Source organism: Podarcis erhardii (assembly GCF_964252035.2).
Source record: "Podarcis erhardii genome assembly, chromosome: 3".
Lineage (NCBI taxonomy): Eukaryota > Metazoa > Chordata > Lepidosauria > Squamata > Lacertidae > Podarcis > Podarcis erhardii.
Genome location: NC_138507.1, coordinates 95,981,153 through 96,006,330, shown reverse-complemented (window position 1 = coordinate 96,006,330; position 25,178 = coordinate 95,981,153). Strand labels below are relative to the sequence as shown.

Here is a 25,178-nt window from a genome sequence, read left to right as displayed (position 1 = left end):
CGTACACACACACACACACACAAAATACCTGCTACACCTCTTTTGGAGTACAACTATATTAACTGAAAGGGGCTGGTATGTGGTACACTCAACACTCTTTCTTACGACAGTTATTGAAAAGGGTTTTGTTTTGTTTTGCCCTGTTTCACTCACCACATTGATCAAAGGTGGATTAAAAAGATCAGATCACATGAAAAGGTATCTGTTCTGATCGCTCTGAAAATGCTAAACTGTTTCAGGGTTAGAGATAAGCCGTGGTGGCGTGACTTGCTGACACAAAGGTCGGCAAGGGTTACCTCAGAAGTTTTAACGGCCTCGGAGCTAACGTTTCCCGCCACTTTTTCGCGCCAAAACAGCAAACAGACGGGGCTGAGGAGAAAGACTTCGGGCCGCCCGCCCAGCGACAGCAAAGCAAGGCGGGGCAAAGCCAGTGGATGCGGCTATCCTTTGCTGCAGCCTCTTGTTTTGCCAAGAGTTGGTTCCCCTCCGTGAGGGAAAGCAGCAGAAAGTAGACTTAGGAGTTTGTTGATCAGTTCATAGGCAGCACACAGTCACGCACTAGCTTCTCTCCAGGAAATATTTTCTCACCTTTCCCTTTCAACATCCTTCTTATGGTTTCAGAATCCCATAAGAGGAGGAAGGGATGGGGGAGAGAGCTCTCCCATCTGAAAAACAAAAATGCTTATTTACTTCTGTCCACTCAGGTTTCTTTTGTTGAGCAAAGGACACTGTAGGCAAAATTATCTCATGTACTACAGCTCTCCCTTGTGCTCCTGGACTGAGTTTTTATTGCTCATACCTACTCTTTAAGCAGCTGGAGTGCATTCCACACCACAACTAGCCACCCCAGTGTATAACTCAGGAGTTAAAGAGTAACTCCTGCTGGAGGTAATAAGTAATAAAGGGCTTCTGTTACAGTGTGTATGTGCGATGTGCTCCCTTTATTCTCCCTACCACCCAGTATAAAGTTAGAGTTTCATATGAGAACCTGAGAGGCCAGGGTTCAAATCCTTGCTTGGGCATGAAGCTTGCTGGGCGACCTTGGGCCAGTCACTCGTTCTCAGCCTAGCCCACCTCACAGGGTTGTTGTGAGGATACAGTGGGGCAGGTCTGATCCAGCAGGGTTCTTTATACAGTCTTATGTAAATATGGGCTGCACATTTCAACTACCATTCTGTTCTTTTTAAAATTTATTTTTCGTCTTTCTTATTCTTATGCAGAAATAAAGTATCTTCTCTCTCTCATCCCAGTTTGCATTGGTGAGTTGCATGACAGTATAAAAAGTCCCAAAGCAAAAGCAGCCCTTGCAAACAGTTTATTTATTTTTCTGATTTAAAACATAAGTTTTATTATAATACAATCACACTCTGAAACAAAGTAGAAGGGTTCCATCCTTGCACTGCATAATGCTTTGTTCAGGAAATCTCCAGGATTTTCCTAACATCCCAAGTTTTAGGGGCACAGAGTTACACAAGATCATAAATTAATCTGCCACCGAAGCAGAGCACACACCTGATATCCAGGAAGGCACAAGGGCTGGCTAGCTCCAGCTGATCCCACATTTGATTTACTCTGGGTTATTAAGATGTATTCTGAAATGTTTTGATAAGAAAATAGGAGTCAGCAGTTTGATTTGGAAAGCCTTTTGTTGCTGAAAACGGCTGCACTTTTAAAAGCCAAGGCATTTGTTGTTATTGTGGATGTTTCCATGATCCACCCTCTGCTGCACTGTTGTAGCTCATCAATTATTGTCAGTAGTTAGCTCTTCCTGGAGACAGTTGTGTGAAGTTCTTTAGACAGCCTGTCCACTCCAGGCCTTTAGCACCTGCAGTTGTGCCAGTCCAGGAAATTCATCTTTGGCAAAGGATTTTGAAACAACTATAAAGTCAGAAGCTCTGATTAAACTAGTCACCTAGGAGAAGCATCTGTCTTCAGCAGAGTCCTGGAGTCCTGCTGCACAGCAAATCTCCTGTTAGATCAGGGCCCTGCCATTCTTCCTATGTAAGGCCCTCCAGCAGCAGTCTTGGCTAAGGATGTTTATTTCATTGTTAATACATTCAGACATTAATGCAAGCCATGGCCCTAAATGCAGGCAGCTTATTTTATGCTCAACTTCATTAACTTTATTCCTAACTCTGCTCCACCTGTCTCTGTCCCACAAAACAATCCACACCACAATTTCAAATAACTGGAAAATGCAATAAATATGTCATATGTATCCTGCAAAAGTTTATGATGTCATAGAGTGATATGAAACACTAGTCATATTCAAGGTAAAGCAACTGAAGAGACATGACTAATTTAGGTTCACTAATTCCAGTGGGGATATTCAGAGTAGGATTTAGTTGACTACCACTCACTAGGGCAAATCATGGCAAGTCTTTGTATTTCCTGCCCCCTCCCCATTATACAGTGCCTTGCAAATTTGATAATAGTATCAAGAACCTAGTTATAAATTGATTGTAAAAAATATAATAACACAACTTCCATTATTTATAGCAGAATTAAACATTTTCTTAATAGATCAGTAGTTTCTGATAAAGGCAACAGGACAGAAGGAATCATTATTGTCCTGTAACATATTAAGCTCCTTTCCTTTATTTTCTGTTTATGGGCACCCTGAGGCATGATCCCTTGATCACTGCTATACAGGGCCACTTGCTCCTCCTACAATATCTCTATGAGTGTACAAATTCCAGAAGTCCCCATTCCAAGAAGTGGATGTGGTAAATCAGTGTGACCACAACCAGTCTGTCCCAAAGCTATCCACCTTAAGAAGTGGTAGTTTATAAAAGAGGAGTACACACTTAGTAAAGAGTCTAACGTTTCAGTAAGGCTGCAAGCTGATTAATCCCAGGTGATGGAACATATATAACAGAAGCATGTGTCTCTGTATCCAGAACTGACTCTCTCCAGGAGAGAGAGGGCTTGTGGACTTAAAAATTAACTAGTCATGTTTTGTAATTGCAAGTGTTAGCTCTGGCTCCCTCTTTTCATCCTTGTTTCTTATTATTATGACTTTCAACATGTGAGAGTCCAAACCATGTGGAGACTTTCAAAGGCAATGGGAGTATGCCTCAGTGGACTCAATGGGATTTACTCCTAAGTAGATAAAGGTCCCCTGGACAGTTATGGGGTGTGGCGCTCATCTCCGCTTTCAGGCCGAGGGAGCCAGCATTTGTCTGCAGACAGCTTTCCGGGTCATGTGGCCAGCATGACTAAACTGCTTCTGGCGCAACGGAGCACCATGAGGGAAGCCAGAGCTCACGGAAACGCCGTTTACCCATTTACCTCCTAAGTAGACATGCATAGGACTGTACAACGTTTTTATAAGCAAAGTTGTCATGAACTTGTGTTTCCCTATATTCCTGCTTTTATGTCTTCTGTTTTGCCTTCACCTTTATTTTAAGATTATCCATCTGCTCTGGGTCAAGAATTCTGGCCTTTAAAAAAAAGAACACCTCTGCTTGGTTGAACTCTGCGTGTATGAACTGAGCAGCAGCTCATATTCCTGAATGAAATAAAAACAGCTTTCAAAAATACAGCTGTTTGCAAAACATTGTACAAATAACACTGTGAAGCAGGAAAAGCAGTGATAATGAAGGATGAAACAGAGGGCTTATCCACACTTACCTTTCCTCGACACTTTCTAGCACAGCCCATGCTTTGAAGATCAGCATTCAAATCCCCCCCCCCCCGTGCTTTCCTCATAAAAACCTACTCTTTAAAGCTGAATTGGAGCAAATGGCAATCTGCAGAAAACCCTAACCATTTGCTCTGATTGAGTATTAAAGATTGTTTTTTTGTGGGAAAGCTCTGGGGCAAATAAAATACCACTCAGACACGGAGCTTTAAAGTACAGACCTGGAAAGAGGTCTGGAAAGAGTGAGGCAAAAGATAAGTGTGGATAAGTATTGAGCAAAGTTGGGAAGAAGGTAGATATGGATCTACTGGTAGATCCATAGGTGATCTTGAGTAGATCAACAAGGGTTTCCACAGTGGCGTAGCGTGGGTTGTCAGCACCCGGGGCAAGGCAAGTAATTTGCGCCCCCTAACCCGTGGATTTGCGCCCCCTAACCCTAACCCCCAGATGTTGCGCCTGGTGCGGCCGGCCCCCCCTGCACCCCCACGCTACGCCACTGGGTTTCCAACTTCCAATTATTTAACAATAGCAACTAGAAAAAAACCCTTTCTCACTCTAAGTTATGATAAATAAACAAAGAAAATTTTGATGGAGAACAGAAGCAGATTTTTGCCAGTCCAGTCCTACCATGTGCCACAGTGAAGCAACCTTCATGGAAAGGGTGGGGGAATGAAGGCAGGAGCTGGAGTCTGAATCAGTACATTTTGCATTCTGTAGTTAGTGCAGAATACTGCAGCATGATCACTGACAGGGCTGTGATCCTGCAAGTATCAACCTCTACTTGAAAATTTGCACTGGCTACTAATTTGCAACAAGTTCAAGGTTTTACTGTTAGTATATACAGTGGCACCTTGGGTTGCGAACACGATCCATGTGGGAGGCACGTTCACAACCTGCAGCGTTCACAACCCGTAGCGTGATGCGATTCGGCGCTTCTGTGCATGCGCAAAGCACGACTTAGTGGTTCTGTGCATGAGCGAGCACCGAAACCTGGAAGCAACCCATTCCGGTACTTCCAGGTTCGGTGCGTCCGTAACCCGAGGTATGGCTGTACAGCCCTTAGAAGCTTGGAACCAATTTACAGTGGTACCTTGGATCTTGAACGTAATCTGTTCCAGAAGTCCGTTTGACTTCTGAAACATTCGAAAACCAAGGTGCGGCTTCTGATTGGTTGCAGGAGCTTCCTGCACTCAAGCAGAAGTGACGTCTGATGTTGGCCTTCCGAAAAATGGTCAAAAACCGGAACACTTACTTCCAGGTTTTCAGCGTTCAGGATCCAATTTGTCATCAACTAAGCCATTCGAGAACCAAGGTTCCATGGTACTTGAGGGACTGCTTTGCTCTGCAAGTGGCTACATAACCAATTCAATCCACAGAACTTTCATAATTCCAAGTGCCATATAGTGTTCATTCTATATCCCTGAGGGGTTTATTTTTCAGTACGACAGCACCTACGCTTTGGAACCCCCGGCCTATTTACTTTAGTAGGCACCTTCATACTCTTTTATCTATTCTAAAAACTTTTTTATTTCAGCCAGGCTATCAGTTACATAAACTTGTTTTTAAATTCTTGCTAATTTTATCTACTTATTTTTGCTAACTACTTTCCTGTTTCATGTACACTGCTTAGAGATTTTATTGTTGTTATTAAGTTGTTTACTAAATTTCAGTACAATCCATGAAAGTTCATGGGAAGGTATCTTCCTATTCTAATCTTTCTCTGCACTCCTTTCCATCAGTGACACATATGCTGAGACGCTCTCTTGAACAGAGCTGTGTTCATTTTCTCTCTTAACAATACAAACCACCAGGAGATTATGCAAATGACACTTACTACTAGAAGCATAAAGCTCCTAGACTTTTGGCTAAGAACATATCACAACAGCTTAGACAATGGCAACATTAGGATTGGGAAGGTGTTCATTTCCATACACTAAAGCCAAAACTCAAGCACTTTGACTCCAAGGCTTCAGTTAATGTTACAGAAGCTCAGGCAATGCCTAACAAGGCCTGGCATACTGGGTAGATATGGCTGGAGCAATCTATTCTGCTGCCCTAGCTGAAAATTAATGTTCCTGTCGGCCTCATCTTACTGCATGCTGAATGCTTGGGGATTGAAATGCTCATCTGGGCCTTGTTTTGAATATTCATTTTAAATTATGACGAGGCTTCCTAGTTCTTCACAGCTCATTCTATTTGCACCATACTTGAGGATACTTGAATAGGGAACAAAGGGTGGTAGTTATTACAGAATAAGAAGCATTGATTGGGTATGTTTGCCTCCCTTACTATATATGGTCCTAAACTTTGTGATAACAAAGGGGAAAAATCTTGTTACACAGAACACCAGCAATTTATTTGGCCATTGCTGCGTCCTATAGTGGAAGAAGTAATAATATAGACACATGTGCCCTCCTGGCCATATACAGAGTGCCTTTCACTCCTCAGTAAAGATTCGCAACAACTTAGGAGTAAGGAGAAGCTAGAGCAGATGACATTACTTCGTTTAGGATTGGTGCTTATAAATTGTTTTTATTGATTTTCTAGGTATGCTATATTTTCATTGATTCCTTTAAATTGTTTTAGGAACTGTTTGTGTGTACACACACCACACACACACACACACACACACAGAGAGAGAGAGAGAGAGAGAGAGAGAGAGAGAGAGAGAGAGTGTTTTATTTTATAACCCATCTTGATTTTTACTTTTAAAGATGGGATACATACCTTTAAAAACAAATAACCAAAATTCCTCCAAAGTAATTTGAGACACAGTACCCCTCTCTTTTTAAATTTAGCAGCACATGTTATGGAATACTCATGGGCAGTCTTTGGTTGCGGAATATGATGAGACTTTACCATCCTCACACCAATTTCCTCAACTAAAGGTATAATGCTTTGAAATAAGACCTGGATAAAGGAAAAAACTCTCAGACAACACTTTGCAGTTTAGTGCCCACTCAAGAAAAGAGGCAGAATAAATCTTTTTTCTTTTTAAAGTGTGTATTGAAAACTAATTACAGTAATTGTTCTCTCTCCTACACTTTGTGTCTACTGAGGGCTACCCACTTTGAAACTTGCCTTTCTCAGACATAAAAGGAAGCTGTGCTTTAAAACAGGTCTGGGAACCTCGGGTCTTGAACCAGAGGCTTAATTTGGCTCTCCAGGCCTCTCTTTCCTGCCCTCATAACTCTGCCCAGGTCATTCCCCTCATCAGGCCATGCCCCCCAGCCCTGCTCCACACCCTCTTTGAATGCTTTTGCCTAGTTGGAACCTATTCTTAACTATAATGCCTCTTGCTTTCATGGATCTAGAGATACGTGTGGAATGTGTGCATAGAAACCTCTGACTTGTGTGTTGCTGGAATGTAGTCTATTGTATAAAGGTAAGAGCCACATCCTTTCCTCTACTTGTTTTTGACTCTGGCCTTCTCTCCTTCTCTCATTTCCAAAGAGACTGATTTTCAGATCTTGCAGATTCTGGTTTGCTATCTTGTTTCCTTATCCTACCTTACAAATCAGCTTTTTTTTCACATCAGTGAAGAAAAGCGAGAGAAAGAACCAAAAACAAGAAAAAAGGAGAGGAAAAGAAAGTGAGGGAGTTGCAAGAATCCCCCTCCACCTCTCAGGGAACCTGACATGACTCTGTAAATAGAATGCAGTTCTTCACAGTGATCAAATTAGCTCTCAAGGAATCATCCTAAACATTCCACTGAGAAACTAAAACAGCTTGTCCTATTAGATTGTCTGTGGCAGTCTTTCTTTTGAAAGTGCTCTCGCCTGATCTGACCTCAGAGTATCAGTTTAAAATAGTGTAAGGAAGTCCTAGCAAGTCTAAGGTACACTTAGTGGTGAATAATTGAGTAAGGGAACAGTTCACCTTCGACAAATGAAGAATAGAAGTAAGGAAAGAGTCAAAATCCTTGTAAAGAGGCTTATTGGGATTGCTCAAGCTGCAATATCATTATTGCCCTAACACACCATTCTAGCTTTCAAGAAAGGAGATGAGGGAAAGGAAACTCAAATCCTACTCTCTTTTGTAGGCATAATCCACCATCTGCATCCAGATTCACAAGCAGACTGCACCTGCCTGATGCATGTTCCTATAATTTTGTGACACTAGGCGACTGCTTCAATTGCCTAGTAGGTTGAGCCTCTCCTACATACAGCTAACAGGTGACTCGTATTTTCCTTTTCATGTCAGAAAACCTACAGGATCTTTGCTTTAATTTGATCCTTCATTTCTATTCCTAGGACTATGCTGAGTGCATTGAGATCAGTGTTCACTGAATGCATCTGTCTCAGAGGAGTGATAAATATATATATATATATAGATGTAACTAGAGAGGGAGAGAAATTTGGTTCACTTCACATTTAAATCCCTGGCTTCTAATTAGCTACTGGGCTCTCAGTTCAAGGTGCCAGTTTTGGTGTATAAAGCTCTATACACCTTGGGACCAGGATACCTGAAAGACCATCTCACCCTTTGTATACCCAGTTGATCACTGTGCTCTGCTGGTGAGGGCCTCCTGCAGTAAACATTTTATCAGACAGTCTGTTCCACACAATATAGGAATCAGGCCTTAAATGTTGTGACAGCTACCTTTGGAATTCCCTCCCCTTGAACATCTGTTTCTGTCCCATTAAACTTTAATTAGTTTAATGTAAATGCCCAGTGCGCTTCCATCGTCACAAGTCCCACTACAGCAGAGCATTTCGCGCAGCAGTTTAAGAAGGGCAGGAGAGGCAGTATCTTTTCAAAGAGGAGTCTTGGAGCAAGCGGTTTGGAACTCAAAGATAAGGTTTATTTACAAAAACAAAAAAAACCCCGGCGACGAACCACACATATCAGCAAACACGCCCAAAAGGGGAGAAGGGGAAAAAGGGGAACAAACACATGGGAGACTGACTATTTATACAAACTCATGTTCCTGGAAGCCTAATGACCTCCAGCTGCTCAGTGATTAGAGCGTTTCTGCTACCTTTTAACCCTTTGATAGCAACACCCCCTCTCGCTCGTAACACTGAGCTGTACCAACCTTAATTCAAATTTAAACCTGAACAGAAACATTTATGAAATTGTGGACTCAAAGCTTTCGTAAAACCGTCTGCGAGATTTTCTTGGCTTGGACAATACTTTAGTTCAATTAAACCTTGTTTTACACTTTGGCATACATTTTGATAACGGATATCCAAGTGTTTTGTGTGTGCCTTGAATTGACCTGATTTAGCTAGTTTAATACAAGGTTGATTGTCTTCCCACACTCTGATAGGTAGGGAACATTCTCCAAACAATTCTTGTACCAGTTGCTTATAAAATTCTAGTTCTCTACATACATCTGATAATGCATTAAACTCAGATTCAGTTGAACTTAAAGCTATAAGTGACTGCTTTCTTGATCTCCAACCAATTAGTGCATTTCCAAATTTTATCGCCATTCCTGACACTGATTTTCTATCTGGTCCAGCATCTGCCCAACTACTGTCGGCCCAACATTCAAGTTGTGTGCTGCCCTCTGCTGATAGTTTTAAGCGAAACCTTTTGGTAGTTTGGAGATACCTTAAAACTCTTTTTACTCCTTGCCAAGCATGCATTGATGGTTTTTCAGCTTGTCTACACAGCATGTTGACAGCATATGTTATATCGGGCCGAGTCCACTGTGCAATGTGGAGTAAACTGCCTATCGCTGACTGGTAAACCCCGGGATTAGAGAACTCTGCCTGTTGCTCGGCTTGAGCATCCTTTATGTAACTTAACTCCATTGGGGTTTTAACACCAGCACAGTTGTCCATTTTAAACCTTTCCAGCAACTGCTGGATCTTAGCTTCTTGGCTGAGCCAATAGTTCCCATTTTCATCTTGCTGAATTTTAACTCCTAGATAAACAGATACATTGCCTAGTGATTTTATCTGAAACCTTTCTCCAAGCTTTGTGGCAAATTGTTGTGCAAGTTTATCATCCTTTCCACTGTATAATAAATCGTCAACAAATATCAAGACTGCTTCTTGTTCACATCCCGAGCCTTTTAGATAAAGACACGCATCTGCTGCGCTCTTTCTGAACCCCATGCTCTCTAGAGCATCGTTTAAGCAGGAATTCCAATTACGGGCGGACTGTTTCAACCCATAAATGGATTTGTGTAGGCGCCAGACCTGGTTTGGCTTGTCTCCTTCAAAACCCGGTGGTGGTGTCATATAGACTTCCTCCTGTAAGTCTGCATTTAAATAAGCCACATTGACATCAAAATGAAACAGCTTATTTCCCTTCTTAGCTGAAGAGGCTAAAAGCATTCTTAGTGACTCCGATCTTGAAGTAGGGGCATAGATTTGAGAATAGTGAACACCTTTGCGCTGTGAAAACCCTTTTGCAACTAGTCGGGCTTTATACTGCAACTCTTCAGTAGTTGTGGGCTTTAAACGATATACCCATCGACAACCTACAGCTTGTTGCCCTTTTGGAAGCTCCGTACTTGTAAACACACCGAGAGACTTCATTGAAGCCATCTCTTTTTCCATTGCTTCCTGCCACTTTGCGGCTTCTGAGCTTGGAAGCTGTTGTACTTCCATATAGCTATCTGGCTCACACTGTGCCATATTTACGTATACACTTGTCACCTTAAACCGCTCTGGCGGCTTGCCCTTTGTGGCACGGTTTGACCTGCGCAATTGTTCCTCTTGTGCCCCCTCTGACCGTTGGCTGTCAGAATCTGTCTCAGACTTTATATCTGGATGTGCCTCTAGGGATAAAGACCTCCGTTTAGATACCTCCCTTGGGCTTGGTGTTGCAGGTGACCTGCTTCGCTTTTGCTGTCTGCTAGGCCTACTGGGTGGCGATGTTGGAACACTCCTAGATTTTGGTTTTTCTACCTTAGGAGAAGAACCTTGTGCCTGGTCAGAATCTGCATCTGAACCATGTGCACCATCCCCTTCTGGCTCATTACTCTCTGGACTTTCATTCTCAGCATGAATGCCTAAATCATCTCTCAAAATGTCAGGGTTAGCATGTAAGTGAGTCCATCCGGACTGCTCACAAAATTCAGCACTCCTACTGAGGACCACTCTTGTAGTATCCCCATTTGGGTTCACGAATCTCCAAGATTTGGCGTGTGGTTCATACCCACAAAAGATGAGTTTCCTAGCCCTTGGACCTCCCTTTTTCCTTAACGCTTTTGGGATAAGTACATAGGCTTGACATCCAAACACCCGAAAGTAATTAATTTTGGGCTTCTTCCCATATAAAGCAAAATAAGGGGTAGTGCCAATTACAGAATTATATACTCGGTTCAGAATATGAGTAGCTGCCTGCCAGGCTTCCGCCCAGTAACTTTGAGGGAGTTTAGCATCAAACAACATAGAGTTTGCCAACTCTTGCAGAACCCTGTTTTTACGTTCGGCCACGCCTCCTTCTTGGGGGGAATAAGGTGTAGACAGACGATGCTTAATTCCCTTTTTCTTAAAGAAATTCTGCAACACAGACCCGGTAAATTCTGACCCTCTGTCTGTCTGAAAAGCAAGTACTCTAGTACCAAATTCAAGTTCTACTGCATGAACCCAATTTTTAACTGTTTCTGCAGTATCTGCTTTGGTTTTGAGAGGAAAAAACCATGTGACTTTTGTTTTGTCATCCGAGAGACACAGTGCATACCTCGAACCTCCCATGCTAGCAACAGGCATTGGGCCACATAGGTCCATATGCACAAGTTGGAATACTTTGTCAGATTTCCTATCTGAACTGGGATAGCTGCATCTATGAACCTTCGCCCTTTTGCATGCAGTACAATCCAAATACTTAGCACATTTGTTCATTTTGCACCCTTCTGATAATTCAGGTTGCCTTTTAACATACTGAAAATTAATATGTCCCAGACGGCGGTGCCATAAATGGACACAAGAATTATGGGTAGGCGTGTTCACACAACCAGCATGAACCTGTTCAACTTCATCTGGACTTGTCTCAAAATAATATAACCCATCTCTGCATTCCACCTGCAAAAGAGATACATTATTCTTTGAAATAGTGCAAACCCCATTTTCAAACACAGTTTTAAACCCAACTCTATCAAGTTCTGACACAGACAAAATACACCCCTTCAATCCCTTTAGTACGTAGGCATCAATTTCTGTTTGCAAACAATTCAGGAACACTGTGCCTACGGTCTCTAAGGAACGTTTAGTTGAATCTGCCATTGTCACAACTTTAGGGATTTGCAAATGTTTGCAATTCTGCAAACGGACACTAGATGGCGCCACCAGGTGGTGAGATGCACCACTGTCGATCAACCAGCGTAGATTGCTGCCTTGGCCACGCCCTTGCATCAACGCCATTGCTGAAGCCATGTGCTGTGTGCTGTGGGAGTAGCCACGACCTCCTCCTCTTCTTCGACGTCCCCTGGAACTCCTTGTCTGGTAACTAGGGGTAACGGCCTTGGTGCTGTCTTTACCAGGTTCACGTGCGCAATTCCTGATTAGATGGGAAGGGGAACCACAGCGAAAACAGTGTCTAGCTGTAAAAGCATTTACTGTGTTCTCAAACTCAGCATCAACACTCTTAGGCACAGCATAACTCCCCTTTAAAGACAAACCTCTTTCTCTTTGCCTTTTATCCTGTTCATCTGCAAGCCGAGATGAAATGTATTCAAGGGTTAATTCAGTTGAAGGCATAGCTTCCAAAGTTAGAGCTAGAGTCTCATAGCTTTTATCAAGAGAAGACAACAATATGTATGACTGCTGCTCCATAGAGAAAGGAATGCCCAGCTGTCTTAGTTGATTAAAGGCAGACACCATTTTGGCAATATGTTCTTTCACACACGCTCCCGGTTGGAGACGTAAATCAAACAAACATCTTGTAGCATGGATCTTGGCCCCCGCAGTGTTTCTGGAATTTAACCGCTGCAGAACCGTCCAGACCTCATGCGTGTTCTTTAACTCAGAAACATAAGGCATTTGCTCTGGTCCCACTGCCAAAACTAGTAGACCTTGGGCTTTCCTGTCGCGTTTCTGTGAAGCTGCTGCTGCTGCTTTGTCTTCTGCAGACGCGTCTGCAGCTGCCTGTAAAGGCGGTGCTTCAGTGCAACTCCACAGTTCTTTTGCTTGCAACCAAACCCTTACTCTAGCCTTCCAATCTTGCCAATTTTTCCCATTGAGTCGCGTAAACGGGACAGAAAAACTTTCCTGGGACTCTGCCATCCTCCCTGGGGCTTAGGAACGATACTCACACACCTGTAGACCGTCTCCCAGCTGCTGAGGTGGCTCCTTGTGGAATAAGACGTCTTCCAACGAGTACAAACTGCTCAGTGCCTGTTTAAAACTTTTCTAGGCACGTTGCAGGACTCAAGCTGCTTTGAAGGCTTTCGTTGTCGGCAACCGCTTCTGTCTTCGCTCCAGTCCTTTCATAAATCACTCTGAACTGCACTCCTTATCTCCTTCTTGACGTACAAACAACCATAACCTGTCCCATTAAACTTTAATTAGTTTAATGTAAATGCCCAGTGCGCTTCCATCGTCACAAGTCCCACTACAGCAGAGCATTTCGCGCAGCAGTTTAAGAAGGGCAGGAGAGGCAGTATCTTTTCAAAGAGGAGTCTTGGAGCAAGCGGTTTGGAACTCAAAGATAAGGTTTATTTACAAAAACAAAAAAAACCCCGGCGACGAACCACACATATCAGCAAACACGCCCAAAAGGGGAGAAGGGGAAAAAGGGGAACAAACACATGGGAGACTGACTATTTATACAAACTCATGTTCCTGGAAGCCTAATGACCTCCAGCTGCTCAGTGATTAGAGCGTTTCTGCTACCTTTTAACCCTTTGATAGCAACAGTTTCCCACCACGGTGCTGCCTACTGAAAACCTTCCTCTTCCAACAAGCCTTTTAAGAGATAGCTTTCCCAGTCTGCAACTGTGCTGGAATTGCTTTTAATATGTTTTAAATATGCTTTTATTGTTTCATCTCTTGTTGTCCCACCCCCTGAGCTCCTATTGGACGAAGAGTGGGGTATAAATTTAATAGAAATAAAAACATGTGAACCTAACCTAATTCACATATCCCAAAACAATATATGAACCAAAATGCAGCCCTCCTTTGAAATTTGCATTTCTCTGAATTTTGTTATGTTGGTCTCCAAACCAAAATATTTCTATGAAAATGTATATATTAGGGAAAAATGTGCATAAAAATGAATGTATTAGTGATCACAGGATACACACTGCATTATATTAGGGAAATTTGCTTGCAAAACTGTGTATATGAGGCAAAATTGCCTATAAATATGGTATTAAGGGAAATGTGTGCTAAAATGCTGTGAATTTTCATGAAGACTTAAAAAAGAATCCTGCAAACTGATGAAGAAATGGGACAAACTGGATTGGAGAAATGAGAAACTGGGAAAAACAAAAATTCACCCATCCCTATAGGTAACTGGGAAGATAAATATTAAGGGATGGATAATATTGGCTCAAGTTCAGAAACAGCAGAGGGTTGTTTAAGTAAATGGAAATTTGCAAAATCTTAATTTGAAAGCAGAAATTATGAACAGCAGTAGGCAGCAAATTGAGAAGGGCAAAGAGATTGACACGTTAAATAATATAGATTCTAATATTGATTTCTAGCAATATGTGTGTGCTCTTTCTCTTCTATTGGAAAAATATGAATACAGTGAAAATAATGGATTTGTATAACAGTGTTTCCAGATGGGTACTTAATATTGCAAATGGATATTTTAGATATCACAAATGGATTGTTGGCAACATTATTTTTTTTTTAATGCCAGATTTTCTGTGGAAAGGGTAAGTCCAGAGTAATGGGTGGGGGGAAGATTGGCTTCTATTCTGATGCCAACATTGTCATGTGGAAGCAGTGATAAACTTGCATACATTGATCACAAAACTTGCATACATTGATCCTATCAGGACACATCCTAAACCTATAAAACAGGCAAGCAATTTGATAAGGTAATGTAGATATCTTAAGTAAAATACCTGCTTTGTTCCCAGATTCCAAAAAGTTCTCTGATACCATTGATTTCTACAGAGTAAGCAACAAACTGTATTTATTGTACATTTTTTTAAAAAATAAATATTTATTAAGGTTTTTAAATATAAATGCACACATAATAAATGATCTTACTTCTATTACAACAATTTCATCACTTCTTTGGACTCCCTCACGTCTCCCGCTCCCATTTACATCGTTAGAAAAAAATTTTCCAAACAAATTATCAACTTGTTTACAATCTCATGTCCACTCATTCAAATATAATCTAGCACGTCTTCCAAAATTTTTTATATTTTCTTTAGTCTCACTTATCATCAAATTTAAATCTAGTTTAGTGGTGGCCAGTTTTTTATAATCTAGCATCCTTCTTAACATTCAACCAAATTACAATGTTTGTGTAGATACATCTTGAATTTCTCCCAGTCTTCCTCCATCTTCTCTTCTCCCAGATCACGGATTCTGCCGGTCATCTCGGCCAGTTGCATATAGTCCATCAGCTGCATCTGCCACTCTTCCAGTGTGGGTAGATCTTGAGTTTTCCAGTTTTTTGCAATGAGAATCCTTGCTGCCGTTGTTGCATACATAAAAAATGTTCGATCCTTCTTTATTGTACATTTTTAAACTTCTTCAGGACCTCATATAAGTTTTGCTATTGCTTACAGTTCTCAGTCATTGTTAGTGTAGTGTTTTTCAGCCAAATATTAGGCTTTCCTTTAAAAATGAGGAAGAAACCTCAGAGAAAGGTAAAACATCGTATAAATTAAGAACTTGTTTCATTAATAAGAAAAAACAAAGAACTACTGTGCCGGTCTCTAATCAGATTCATAAAATGTATCAAACATTATGAAATGCTCTAATATTTCAAAACATGTCAGTGAATCAGGTGAGGGACTGGAACAAAATGTTCTGTTAGCAGTGCCCTTATTCAAAGTCAGCCTGAAGAGAAGCAGACAAATGCTAGTTTGCAAATCACATATCAGATATATGGGTATGATCATTTCCTTGGAAGTTTAGCTCATTTAGCTGTTGAATAAATGTTACCTCTTTGCACGATTTTTTTTAAAAAAATTGACTGATTGATAAGTTTTGCATTAGGTGAGAGATTAATTCCTGGGAGTATATTTTCATCAGTGACATTATTATTGTTATATACCAGTGTGAGGTATGGAATCGTTTGAATATTACTGTATTCCAAACTTGAGCTTCACTGAATAGCCCCCGTTTCTCTTCCAACTAGAAAAATTGACAATTGAATGACCTAGGTTTGGTAATCACAGTAGAATTCAGCCCCAGCAGATTCTTATTGGGAGTTAGATGCAAAATCATCAGGGATGAAGCTCTCACAGATCACTGCTGGCACTGACTGTAATATCTGCCAATAGCAGTAGCTTCATCTTTCTAAGGACTCCTTTCACTCAGTTCAAAAGATCTGCTAACCCCCTGATTCCATTTTTGGAGCTCTCCAATTTCAATCCCATTTCCCCATACAACTGGTTTTAATACATAAATGTACCATCATAATCCAGATTTGTGAAACAATGTGCACAATATACATTCTAAGCATACAAAAATATTTCATTTAATGCATCTTCCAGTAAAAGGCAATTTGTATCATGGTAGTAATGTACTGAATTTTTACTTCTTCATTTTTTCCCCAGCACCAACTGACACAGGTTTTTAAATCAAATCAGAATCCATCCTGAAGCGGCACAGCCAAACTTAAACAATATTGTTTAAACGGATTAAGGGAAGTTACAAAGGTTTGAATTTCTGATTAACAAATGTGTAATGAGTACTATGAAGAAAAATGGGAATCGCCAAATGAGCACCTTTGCTTAATTGCAAATAGAGAACAATAAGAAGTGCAAATACCTTCCATCTTAATGCCTTCAGCTTTGTTATACAACAAATATAAAGCAAGAATTTAATGAGAGGTTTATCTGCTGACTATTGTATCTTGGAGATTTATACAAGTTAAAAGAGTAAACGAAATAAGAACAAAATCCTAATACTGTATGTGTGTGTGTGTGTATATATATATATATATAAAACCTCACAATAGTTGTTCATAAATAGACTATTGACTTTCACTGGGTTAAAGAGCTCATGTAGTGATTAAGTTTGGGAGGCATAATTGTTCTTGTCACGCAAACTCGGCTTGCAGTCAATATCTTTTTATCATATACATTTTTAATCACATATTAATAAACAAGAAGGTGTGTTTTATTGATGGTCGGATTAGATTATTGACCAACTCGACAACTCTGTACACCAATTCAGAAAATACAAACAAGGTCAACATGTAAAGATAGGGTAAAGTAGATCAAAGAATGTGCTTTTCCTTAGGTATTTGAATGATTCATTTATTTCTTTTCTGCTCAGCAACTCAATATAGTAAACAGTTTCAAGCTTTTTGTACACCTCCCCCCTGCAATATTTGGCCTTCATAGCAGAAGTAAAGCCTAAGAGTAAACTTGTGCAATAATTTAGATTACAACCACCTTCAGAGAGAGGTTACAGCACCCTATTAAAAATCATCCTATAATACTGGAGGAACAATATTTAAAGATTTGTGCACAATATTTAAAGATAAATACATTTTCTTCCTCATTCCAATATTCATTTCTCTCTCTTTCAAATACATACGTGTATACACACAAACACACATATCGAGCAGCTCCCCATTAATAAGCCCCTTTTCCTTATACCATCTATTGGAAAGGAGAATGAGGTGCAGCATGAAAAAGTAACAGATGGAATACAAATAGCCATGTATGCTGTCCCATGCACACATTCAGGCTTCCCCTGCTTCCTATAGAGCTCTTTTTCACCTACCCCACATCCAAAAAACTCCTGAGGGTCGGGAGTTTTCTGAGCTGTGCGCAAAATAAATAATTTTTAGTGTTGATCATGAAAGCATATGTTCAATTATTTCTGTTAGTGTCCTGCCTTGTTATTTACAGCATTTCTAGTTGCTACCAGCATAAAAATTACACTGAATACTGGAAATGAACTTTTGACAGATATAATGACTTTTCAGAAAATGACAGAATCATAACATTCTTCCTTTATATACAAATTTTGATCCAGCTGAAATTGGAAGAGGTCTAGCCAAACTTTTCCAACACTGTCTTCTCAGGTGGCTCTTAGGAAGCCTTCCATTATAATAGTAAAAAGGTAGAGGGTTTCCCCCCCTCTATATTATCTTGCTGGTACTGCTATATAATGTGTGGGCCACTAGTCAAGGGGAACACTTAAGATCTTTATATACCAAGGTAAGAAAAGGCTCGGTGTAATGACAAAGAAAGAACTACCAGTGTAGAAAGTTATTAAACATTACCAAGTAGCCCAAGGGCACTGTACTCTTGAATGGGGATCTTTTAAAAAGGCAGATGTGTAGAAGAGAAATGTGTACTCCATTAATACCATGAAATACAATAAGAAGGGAACTCAAACATAAATGGAGAGCTGGATTGCACTGCACATTGCCACAATAAATATCCTTCTGACAGAAAACAAAAGGTGAAGCAGAAAGATATCCATGCCAAATGTAAGAGAGAAACCCACACATTGGATAAACTGTTCATCCTTGTTAGACTGTGATCCTTGTAATGCTGCCAAGTGCACTGAGAAAAACTGTGTTACAATTGCCAGTCATATAAGCTAAAGCTACCTGGAGGCACCATTAACTGGTGCCTTTCTCCTTGCCAGAAGTTGTCAAAGTTTTTATTTGTTCTGGCCAAGACATGCCGTTTTACTGCTCCATCACTTTCATTGGACTATACATCTGCTACCCCAATATGCATGTTTGCACACACCCCTTGCTCTTCCATCAAAATCTAAAACGAATAAATAAAAAGAAAGATAGAGGCCTGTCTTGGCGGGGAGAGGGAAGTAGGTAACAAAAAGTGTAGTTTATAAAGGAGCTGCATGGATTTTTCATCCGGCAATTTCTGAAAGTAATATTGGGGAGCACAGTTGCAAGCCTTCCTCCTGCAGAGGAAGAATGAGAGTATTTTGCATGGCAAAAACTGACATGGTGATAGCTTCTCATCATCTGACAATCAAAAAAGGATGTTGCAGGAAGTCAAAATATGCTCAAAACCAAAGTCATAGAGTTCAGAAAAAGATTAGAGTGACACACAGCTGGAACTTTTGATACTGAATTGAAAGCTGCTGTTAGCCATGGCTCTGTTGATATGTTATATTTACAAGATAAGAAGGCCATAAGTACACATTATGTCCCCCCCGCCCCATGAAGCAAATTAGTAAAAAGAAAAGAAAGAAGAGGTTTAATCATGCTAGTTCTATTCCTCCATTTGGGTGGAAAGATTCTACTGTAGATGCACAGCAGGCCAAAATGGCATATGGTGATGTTCCCCACTTCAACTTGCAAATGGATTCTATGTTTTAGTGTTCCACTGCTGAAACAAATTTTCTGCATGTGGAAAACTAGCATGTCAGGGAAAGATCTAGGCTAGGATACTATTATCATTATTAATTAGATATATTAGTCACTTTTTACCAAGATCTCAGAGCAACTTATATTTAAAATCATAAACTTAAATGCAGTATACCACTAACAATTTATATAAAACATTAACATTCTCATACAACACCTACAATTCTCTCTCTCTCTCTCTCTCTCTCTCTCTCTCTCTCTCTCACACACACACACACACACACACACACACACACAAAAGCAACAACAGCCAAAGGAAGCTTCGGCATCACACTAACAGCAGAACAAAATCAGCTCCATCCATGAAAACCATGAGAGGGGAATGTAAGTCTATACCTTGACTTGAAAGCATGTCAGTGAAGGGGCCAGGTGGACCTTACCGGGAAGAGAATTCCACAGATGGGGAGCCACAAATGAAAGGGCTAGTGAGTGGTTAGTGAGAATGCTTCCACAGGTCATTTCAAGCAGTCCAAAGTAAAAGAGTTTAGAATACTCGAACTGGTCAAGTTATGCAATGTTGATTTAATAAGAATTACGTATATGTAGTAAATAAGCCCTGTTATCTTAAACTCGGTTAGGTTTAGACATAGATATCACAGATAATTGTGTAGCTTGTTTCTTCCCAATACATTCATCAAACGTGTTTTTCTTACTCAAACCATGTTTTCTTACTCAAACATCTGATTATCTCAATATTTTTTAATGACACTGGATCATTCACAGAAGTATATTAAATGGTGATGGTGTTAGGATAATGTATTAGTGTTACATACCTGTCCTTAATCTGTGTGAGGTTCTTGATGATATACAAAACTGCTGCAAAGGAACCAAGTCAATGAATTATTTATTCATTTCATTTATTGATTGTTCTTCATTGAAGTTTCTAGCATAAAATACATCAGAAGCTGATCCTGCTGAGAGTTGAATATTACCTCTACAGTGGCAAAGGGACATCTGCCACCATACCTGAGGGCAGCAGGCTAACTTAGAGTGTACAGACCAAGCACATCTCTTGTTCCCCAACACCTCACTATCACTGCTTGCTCCCTAGGATCTGCCTCCTCAGTTGGCTGCTCCATTTGCCTAATGCTAGTGCTGGCCCTCATATTGAGATATATCAAAAACTGGAAAAACACATACTTACTTCAACCGAAGGTACATCAGGGTCATTCATCACTTCTGCAAGGCCAAGCATAGCCCAGGACCTCCATACACATTGCCCAGGCTTGCGCTTTGGGGTGTTGCACTTTGGTGTTGTGGTTTGACCTCAGCCCCAGAGGCGCACTCTATGGTCTCTCGAGACAGATGGATGCCAACAAAGACCACTTTAAAGATCATGCTAATTCTGATTTTAAAAGCAGTTTGGGATTGGGTGTGAGAGCTCTTTGAGGAAAGACATAGCTTATAGTATGTGGTGGCAGCTGTTTCCTTCTGGATCATGGCCTAACTCGCTTGTGGTGACATGACTTTTTGTAGGGAACAGCCTAGCTCTTTTGGGCACCTCACCCCAAACATTTTTTTCACAGCTACACAGGGTCAGTATACAGTTGTGAAATTACTCTTCAAACTTTAGAGATCTCTTAAAATCTCAGTTAATGCCCGTCATATGAAACATGCAAATTGATAATAAACTAACTAATCTGATACAGCTTTACTGCATTTGTAAATCCTAGAACATTTTGGTGTTTTTTTTATTAAAAGTTGAATACGTAACGAGGTCCCTCACTACAAAAGAACAGAAAAGACTTTTATTCTCATTTCCCAAAAGTCCTTAATGTGACATCTGTCCCTGTACTGTCACCTGTTTTAAAGCTAACAAACGCATGCCATATAATACAAGATTTATAAAATTAAAAACCCACCCCTTTTAAGTAATATTCTTTAAATCTTACTTTCTGACAGTCCTACTATTTGCTCAGTAACTGTAATAGGCGTATTTTTCAGAAAATACTGAATAAAAACTGACAAGCTATCAGGGGAATCTGAATGCATAATTGATAGGGGCATAAATTAATATGATTAGGCCTTTATTGGGTGCCACTGCTGCCAAACCTACAAAAGGGGCATGGAATAAAACATGGCTATGTTCTCAGTGCTGATAGGCATCAATATGTAATGCATATTATCTCTAGCCTTCTCATGTAGTCTGCTTATGACAGCACTCAACCTAATTGAAATTTTTATCTTTCTGTTGCATACAGACAGTTCTGACTAGCTTCTTGCATGGTAGCAGAGAGAAAATCCAAATGACCCAAATGAAGGTTTCTCTGTGGAGGTTTGCATCCTTTCTGCAAATTACTTTGAAAAAATGCTTTTCAGTTTTCTGTGTGTTTTTTATTTTAAAGAAGGCATCTACACAAAGCTGCATTTCAGAACATTTGGTTTGCCTTATCCTGTTAAAAGTGAGCTCAACAATACTTTCCCCATGGAAGACAGGCCCAAGGTTTTAGATACCTATGATTAGAAATGAAAAATACATATTAAAGTATAAAAATACACAATATAAAGAGCTTACACTGGGATTGTTTGCACCAGCCTAAATAATCTTTTATCAGTTTCTATACAAGTCTAAACTCAGCAGCTGACAGCACGAGCGAATAATTAGTATGTTCCATCTAAAATTAATTCCGAAGTAGACCTCCCTATTACATGGAAGATAAATCCTTTACTGCCTCGCTTACCGTTTCTAAATGCTAACATTTGTTTTTTAAAGTCTAGTTATCTCTTTTGCTGAAGAAACATAAAATCATTTTTACAAACCCTTCAAATTCTTACCTCGTATAACAGGAACGGGAAACCTCAGGCAAGTGGGGAGGGCAAATGCGGCCCTCCAAGCCTGTCTGTTTGGCCCTCGGGACTCTATCCCAGGTTGCATCACCTTTGCCACCTCACCTACTACTGACCCTGCTTCACACCTTCACTGACTGCCTTTGCCTGACTGAATGCTTCTTTGAACACTGACAAGGCCTCTTGCTTTTCTGGGTGGAAGACAGGATTAACTAGCTGACTATACAAAGGTAAAATGTACAATAGTTGTTCCACCCACTTTCACCTCTGGCCCCTCCCACCACTGGCATGTAGCTCCTGGAAGGTTGCCCAGAAGGGGAGGTGGTCCTTGTGCTGAAAAGGGCTCCCGACCCCTGCTTTGGAATAAAACACATTTATGCATTTGTTGTGCTAGCAGGTTATTTCCTTTCTGCTAATTTACCACTTCCCAATATTCTAAGGAGCAATCCCATAATAACAAACTATAGGTTATCCATAAATATTATAAGTCCGCCTTTGTTTTCAAAATTGCTCAGAGAACAGGGATATCTGCACCTGTAATTTTCCAGCAATTTGTATAGCTCATAATATATAAAATACTTGTATTTTACACCTGCCCTTGGCAGTTATAAATTTAAAATATACGATAAAACACAATGGGCTTTCTTTTGTGTCATAACCAAAAAGGTCAGGGCATTTTATTGTGTCTTAAACAACACGAGTGTTGATATTTTGGAGCAAGACCATGAAAACTAATGGTTCATAGAGCTTTCACTGTAACCCCTTGAAGAACTTTAAAGTTTTTTAGAGCTTTGGTGGTAAAAATATTTTTAAAAATTCAATTAAAAGCCCATGACAACCAAAATCAGTTGCCTGAGGTGGCTGCATCACTCTGTCTAATGGCAGGTCAGCCCAGTTACTGAAGATCCATCATATATACATATACAAGGTTGTATCTAATGTAGGTAAGTTAAAGTCACTTAGCAGAATACTTGTTCTGCGGGTAAAATGATTTGCACGAGTGGAACATTGTTGTGTTACAAGCAGTTTGATTATAATTTCATTGCACAACAGATTGCGTAGTCTGTTTCACATTGCATTTCCATTAGTGCAACTGCTGCATTGGATCTCCTGTTGCACAACATTAAGACTCACCCATCTGCTAGTGCAAGAGTCCTTGAACTAGTAGACAAGAGAACACTGGATACAGCCCATAGTTTTTAAGGACAGTAAAGCCACAGATAGGGGGAAGTATCTGTGAGATAAAGACACATAGACAAATCTATGGACCTCACCCAGAGCTCAAGAAGATTGCCCTTTCTGCCTTGTGCCACATAATACACCCAAAGTTATCCTCCTTTGGTTAATAAACTTAAATAAGTCAAAATCTGCAACTTAAGTGCATGTCATGAAATTTTGTTCGAAAATCTCATTCTCAGTGTTAATATTTTCTCTCCATAGGGCCTGCTGGGAAATTTCAACATTGTGACAAATCCATAATATCAAAGTGAAAGATTTTACATGTTAGTAAAATACTCTGCAAGAAGCCATCCTTTTGCAAAGACCATTTATCATTTATGGAAAGTTGCTGAGTAAATCCTTTTGACTTTGCACCATCACATTCATCCTTGTTCCAACTAATGTAATTCAAACATAGTATTGATATTTCTCCCCAGCTTTTTAGACTGTGGGGGAAGGGTCCATCTAAAGCTGGTGTCACACTGTGTTTGATGCAAGTAAGTTTCATATTTGTCTCTTTATAGAAGTATGCAGAAGATGTACTTAGCCATATTGATCTTTGAGGAAATGTGGACAAGGTAGATAATGTGAAACTTTTATTGCCATTACAGACTGTTGCACAGGCTCTGGAAATTTTTCCAGTTATTTAACTAGATTTGTTGCAGTACTTTTTTTGCTGTGATACTAAAAAAAGAAAAGAAAAAAAGCAGTGAAGCTTCTGCAGCCATGACACCACTTCCTCTAGAGTAGCACATTGTAGTCAGTGGAATTGCTTCAAAACTAAATTAGATATTTTAGGCTGCTCTTTTTAATATCTCTGTTAGATTAATTTAACAAGAATATGAGGGTGCAATTGTGCCCTCACAATTCACTTATTTAAAATTATTTATATCCTAGCTTTGCTATCCTGCCTGGGGAGATAAGAGTGGTGTGTAGTAAAACACAATAAAATACAAAGAATATAAAACAGGAAGGCGTAAAAGAAAGGTACATTTCTAAACACAAGCAGTGAAGGAGCCATGTGGATCTCCCAGGGGAGGAAGGCCACCACTTAAATGCTCACTGACCTGGAAGAATGGAGAAAAGCTGCTTTTTCTGGAAAATTCCTTTCCATAATTATTTTGGCTCCCCTTATTGGCACAGCGATCAAGCCCAGACTAGACCACATGCTGGCAAATGACAGCCGTGAGACCAGCTCAGAATCCAGTAGATCCCAGCCGAGCCCAGTTCCTCCTGTTCACTATTCCCCTATTTTGGGGCATCCCATTGGCTTCTGCCAGAGATCTTGCTAGCAGCACTTTCATCTGCCTGTCTGTGTGGGAGTGGGGAAGGTCAAACGTTCCTCCTCCTGTCAATCAGTTCTCCCCAGCAAGTCCCTACCTTGAGGCTTGCGTTAGCATTGCAAGTGTAGCACTGGATGTGGAAATTATAAGTGTTCTTCAGGCTCTTCACGCATGCCATTCTGAGCAAGCAGCTACACTCTTCAGTTGTTGACCGTCAGTGTTCTCATTCTCCCTCACAGTATGAAAGATGAGGTTTTTTTAATAAAAAATATATGGATAAATAGCTCTTGAACAGCTCCTACAATGTATTAAGTGTGAACAGGTTTTTCTTCAGCATGTGTTCATGTTCTGTGTTCTTCACATTTATTTATTGTCAACAACCATATTTATAGTGACTATTAAAGGGCAGGGGGAACCTTCCTCCCTATAAATGTTTGGCTTCCCCTCTGTCCTTTTTATGATATTTCAGGAAAGTGATGGAGTGATCTTGTTCAATGCAGTTGTCTTGTTTTTATTTATTTTCTTCCACAGGACGGCTTGCTCCGGGGTGCTTTCAGATATCATATTGCATTTTTCAAGTGTAATGAAACTGGGCTAATTCTGGTGATCTTGATGTTTGGCTTTGATTTGCTGCTTGTTACCTGCAGAGTTGCTCTGGGTAGTCCATCAAAGTAACAGCAATCTTTCCTCTTACTTTTTGAGAAAGGAGTCAGTTGTCATCAAGCCCAAATGGGTTCTTTCATTAGAAGCATTTAAGGAACAATAACATAAAAAGAAAGGGACGTGGGTGGCGC

General features: G+C 40.3%; 1 long non-coding RNA gene across 1 annotated transcript; it reads left to right on the top strand.

The window, feature by feature from the left end:
* The first annotated feature begins 827 nt into the window (after positions 1-827).
* Positions 828-24,819, top strand: LOC309338122. The gene is made up of 4 exons (XR_014154733.1): positions 828-888; positions 7,686-7,818; positions 21,298-21,371; positions 23,324-24,819. It is a non-coding gene; the product is annotated as an uncharacterized lncRNA (long non-coding RNA).
* Positions 24,820-25,178: the final 359 nt, after the last annotated feature.